The sequence below is a fragment of the Chiloscyllium plagiosum genome, chromosome 22, assembly GCF_004010195.1.
Source record: "Chiloscyllium plagiosum isolate BGI_BamShark_2017 chromosome 22, ASM401019v2, whole genome shotgun sequence".
Classification (NCBI taxonomy): Eukaryota; Metazoa; Chordata; class Chondrichthyes; order Orectolobiformes; family Hemiscylliidae; genus Chiloscyllium; species Chiloscyllium plagiosum.
The window spans coordinates 12,428,401-12,434,108 of record NC_057731.1 but is presented as its reverse complement, the minus strand read 5'-3'; the positions used below and the strand labels follow the sequence as shown (position 1 = coordinate 12,434,108).

The 5,708-nt window shown below is 42.4% G+C and overlaps 1 protein-coding gene across 2 annotated transcripts in view; it reads right to left on the bottom strand.

Annotated features, from left to right (window-relative positions):
- lipf (lipase, gastric) overlaps positions 1–5,708 on the bottom strand; it is a 47,545-nt gene that overhangs the window by 40,329 nt on the left and 1,508 nt on the right. The gene's annotated exons all lie outside the window — the stretch shown is intronic.

Below are 5,708 nucleotides of genomic sequence, written 5' to 3'. Positions count from 1 at the left end.
GACATTTAAGAGACTACTGGACATGCATATGGTCACAGACATTTGAGGGTGCATACATGAGGATCAATGGTCGGCACAACATCGTGGGCTGAAGGGCCTGTTCTGTGCTGTACTGTTCTATGTTCTATGTTCTATTGGCAGTATCTGTGCCAGATCTGCCTAGTTTTGTTTATCCCCCAGCAATTTTTGTTTTTGTTTGAGTTAGATACAGGACTAAAAGGATCAAAGGGTATGGAGAGAAAGTGAACAGGGGACGGAGTTGGATAATCAACAATGATTGTACTGGATGGTGTAATGGGCCCAATGAGCCCATTCCTAATTTTTAAATTTCTATGAAACATAGAACATAGAAATGTACAGCACAGAACAGGCCCTTTGACCCATGATGTTGTGCTAAGGTTTAATCCTAATGTAAAATAAAATAACTTAACCTGTGCACCCCTCAACACACTGCTATCCATGTGAATGTCCAGCAGTCGCTTAAATGTCCCTAATGACTCAGCTTTCACCACCGCCGCTGGTAACGCATTCCATGCATTCACAACTCTCTGCATAAAGAACCTACCTCTGATGTCTCCTTTATACCTTCCTCCTAATATCTTCAAACTATGACTCCTCGTACCAGTCAATCCTGCCCTGGGTAAAAGTCTCTGGCTATTGACTCTATCTATTCCACTCATTATTTTGTACACCTCGATCAGATCGCCTCTTCCTCCTCCTCTCCAGAGAGAAAAGTCCAAGCTTATTCAACGTTTCTTCATAAGGCAAGCCCTCCAGTCCAGGCAGCATCCTGGTAAATTTTCTTTGCACCCTCTCCAAAGCCTCTGTGTCTTTCCTTATAGTAGGGCGACCAGAACTGGACACAATATTCCAAGTGTGGTCTCACCAAGGACTTGTAGAGCTGCAGCAAAACCTCGCGGCTCTTAAACGCGATCCCCCTGTTAATGAAAGCCAAAACACCATATGCTTTCTTAACTACCCTATCCACTTGGGTGGCAACTTTGAGGTATCTATGTACTTGCACACCCAGATCCCTCTGTTCCTCCACACTAGCAAGAGTCCTGTCTTTAATCCTGTATTCAACATTCGAATTTGACCTTCCAAAAAATGCATCACTTTGCATTTATCCAGCTTGAACTCCATCTGCCATTTCTCAGCCCAGCTCTGCATCCTCCTATGTCACGCTGCTGCCTGCAGTAGCCCTCAGTACTATCAACGACACCTCCAACCTTTGTCTCATCTGCAAGTTTACTAACCCACCCCTCAACCTCCTCATCCAAGTTATTTGTAAAAACTACAAGGAGCAGAGGCCCAAGAACAGAGCCCTGCGGGACCCCACTCAAACTGACCTCCAGGCAGAATACTTTCCATCTACAACTACTCTCTGCCTTTTGTCAGCCAGCCAATTCTGAATCCAGATAGCTAAATCTCCCTTCATCCCATACATCCTGACTTTATGAATGAGCCTACCATGTGGAACCTTTTCAAATGCCTTGCTGAAGTCCATATACACCACATCCACTGTTCAACTGCCGACCTGTCTTGACATCTCCTCAAAGAACTCAATAAGATTTGAGAGGCATGACCTGCCCCTCACAAAGCCATACTGACTGCCTTTAAACACACTATGTTTTGCCCAACAGTCATAAACCCTATCCCTCAGAATTCTTTCCAAAGCTTTGCTGACCACAGATGTAAGACTAACTGGTGTGTAATTGCCAGGGATTTCCCTATTACCCTTCTTGAAAAGAGGAACAACATACGACTCCTGTGGAGAGTGAGGAGGCAAATATCCTTGTCAGTGGCTTAGCAACCTCCTTTCTCGGAGCAGCCTAGGATAAATCTGGTCTGGTCCTGGGGACTTATCAATCTTAATGTTTTCCAAAATTTCTAGCACATCAACCTCATCAATCTTGATCTGGTCAAAACTGTATCCCAGCTCCTCTAAGTTTTCATTTACAACAAAGGTCCCTTTCCTTGGTGAAAACCAAAGCAAAAAACTCATTTAGGGCTTCCCCTATCTGCTCAGATTTCATGCACAAGTTTCCTGATTGGCCCTACCTTCTCCCTGATCATTCTCTTATTCCTCAAACGAGTAAAATGCCTTTGTGTTCTCCCTAATCCTTCTTGCCAAGCCTTTTTCGTGCCCCCTCCTGGCTCTCCTCAGTCTGTTTCTGAGCTCCTTTCTAGCAAGCCTGTAATCCTCTAAAGCTGTGCTAGATCCTTGCTTCTTCCACCTTATGTAAACTGCCTTCTTCCTTTTGACAAGAAGTTCCTCTGTTGTTGTCCTCCAAGGTTCCTCATATTCTATTTTGTTCAAAAAGCACACAATCTGTAGGCAGTCAGTCCATGTGACATTTTATAAATTCCTACTTTGGAAATAGAACAGCTCTGACTCAAGGTTGGAATATAGTCAGACTCAAACCTCACATTGAGAAAACGTATAAGGTATAAGCAGGTAGAGAAAGAGTTAAGTTTTGGGTTTTGTGAAACAAAGATTCAGCTAAGCATGAATTGGATCAAATAAGGACTTGCCATAAAAAATGAGGCGCTGGAGGCAAGGGTAGTGAATTACCCAGGTGGAAAAGCACTCATTATGTAAAGCCATTTAACAAGATGAAGCAGCATTCAGTATGTAAAGACAGTTAACAAGGTGAAAAGCATTCATTCTGTGAAGCCAATTAACAAGGTAAAGAACATTCATTGTGGTACAGCAGATTGCTTAATCTTTACTATTGGCACTTGCTGACTGTAACGGTCACCCAACCAATATGTACGTTGCCTTGTCTGGATGCTCCAGTCTGTAAATGACCATATAATTCGTTAAGAACCTGCTGTTCCAAAGAAGACCGAAACCTCATGTCTCTGTTCCCATGGGCGATCGTTCTCTCTCCCTCCAGGGCCCGGAGTAAAGATGAAGGAGGTAAAACTACACTATGTCTCTGAGCATTTTGCTTCAACTGATACGGAGATAGGGAAACAGGATGACAACACCTTTAATGTCTGAGGAGAGGTGACTTTTTTTTAAAATAAAACCTTAAGTTATCTCTGGAATGTGACTTGAAAGTAGTTCTGGGATTTACATATTAACAAATCGAAACTTGCAACCCCATTCTAAGTGATTAAAGAATTAACAGCAATCTAGGTTTGTTCAATACATCACATCAGTTGTAGGACATTGATCTTTTACTACAAATTCTGTGTCCTGCGATACTGCCCCACTAACTACCTGACGAAGGAGCAGTGCTCCAAAAGCTTGTACTTTCAAATAAACCTGCTGGATTATAATCTGGTGTTGTGTGATTTTTAAGTTAGTTACAAACAAGAAGGATGACCAATGCTTCTACTGGATGCCTCCCTAGCCTGGGGGAAGTGACCTGGGAAGTCCTCCAGTTCCAGAAAATGTCTGCATGCTTTCCAGTTGAAGCATTAATTTGCTTTAATTCCAGTAGAAGCATTAATTCACTATCAAAACTTCCAGTTGTTATTAGAGAACGCATTGGCAGAATGTCTGATAATGCAGTTTTCTGTACCTTACTGAACTAAAAATCGTCTCAGATTTAAAATGAATTAACCCAGCAACGATCATCATTTCTGAAAATGTTCCAAATTTCCATCACCCTTTCTGTGTAGAAGTGTTCCCTAACCTCATGCCTGAAAGGCTTCACCCCAATTTGTAGGTTACCTTTTAGTCCTAGGCTTACCATAAATTTTGCAAAGACAACAATGCAATAAACTTTGGTCTGGTCAGTAACACTTTGCTTTGCTTTAAATTTACCATGTATCTTTGCGTCACTGACAATCTTGGATATGTAGCTCTCTAACCTGAAAACTAGGTCCTCATCAAGTACAATAAACTGTTGAGACACCAATTCACACCCCTTTAGAACACCACCCGACATGTTGCTAGTGAGAAAGGAGGGGGAGGAGGACAATTTGTTTGTCCGTACGAGCTGAAAAATGTGAGCAACCACATCAATTGTGACTTGGACAGTACTCTGCAATACTCAGTTCAATGTCATGTTAGTTTTATCTCAAAGCAGATTACATTCTGTTTGCATTTCTCAACAAGTGTTATTCTTGATAAACAGATGGAAGAAATACCTGCAAGGGAGACTATTTCAATTGCAAAAGCAATAGTAAATCTGGAGTAAGTCTTCACAAACCTCACAACAAATCAATATATTAGGCAACACGAACAAGACCAATTCCATATCTTATGCTAACTGCATTCACTTTTCAGAACTAACTCAGACCTTTCTCAACAGTAAAAGAAACATGAATATTTCTCAGAAATGTGATGTTCCAAACTTATTTGTACAAAATATTCAAATGGTCTAACATGTTTTATGACAAATAATCTAGAGAAATAATCTAGATGCAGTACTAAAACACACAAAGAGCATAATTTGGAACAAATTGCAAATACATAATTAAGCAAAATATGGCGTCAAAACCACTCCAACAAATCCAAACGCAACATTACATGTTTAAGAATTTACATCTTACTTAAAACAAACATCACACGTGCTGAAGTTTGTTTGCCAGATTGCGAACAGAAAATGAATCCTAGAACTCAGAGTGATAAGAGTCATACAGCAATGAAACAGACCCTTTGGTCCAATTCGTTCACACTGACCAGACATCCCAATCTGACCTAGTGGTGGAGGTGTATACAATAGCAACATTTAAGAGGTACCTTGAGAGTCATAGTCACAGATGTACAGCATTGAAAGAGACCCTTAGGTCCAACCCATCCATGCCAACCAGATATCCCAACCCAATCTAGTCCCACCCACCAGCACCCAGCCCATATCCCTTCAAACCCTTCCTATCCAAATGCCTTTTAAATGCTGCAGTTGAACCAGCCTCCACCAGAGCTATATCAATATGTAGGAAACAGAGGGAAATGGAACACACAGATGCAAAAGGTGTTTAACTAGAAAGGCATCGTGGATCAGTGCAGTCTTGGCGTGCTGCGATGTTCTTTGTAAATTGTAAAAAAAAATACTTTATTCATATTTTGATGATCTGTACAATTGGTCATGCCATACATACGCAAACATTCCATTTCTTTGCATACAGAGATCGAGTACTCATTCGTATATACAGGTCTGTATGTCTACCATTCATATATTTAGCTGAGGCATCAGCAGAGCCCACTTACTGCGTGGGCCCCCTGTTCTTTGGCAGGCAGACGTTACACGGTGGTCTTTCCCCACCGTGCCTCTGCGGCAGCTGCCCCAAGCTTCAGCACACCCCTCAAAACGTAGTCCTGGACCTTGGAATGTGCCAGTCCGTAACACTCAGTCAGGGTCAGCTCCTTCAGCTGGAAGATCAACAAGTTTCGGACAGACTAAAGAGCGTCTTTGACCGAGTTGATGATCCTCCAGGTACAGTTGATGTGCGTCTCGGTATGTGTTGCAGGGAACAGACCGTAGAGCACAGAGTCCCTCGTCACGGAGCTGCTCGGGACGAACCTCAACAAACACCACTGCATTCCTCTGCAGACTTCCTTTACGAAGGCACATTCCAGAAGGAGGTGTGTGAGACTCTCGTCCCCTCTGCAGCCGCTTCGAGGGCAGCGTGTGGTGCGGCTGATTTTGATTCAAGGTCATGATCACTCTGCCAAGACCTTGCTCCAGTTGTTTGGCTGGTGTGGCCTGATTCAGTGAATATTTATTTAACTGCTGGTATCACAGTTGCTA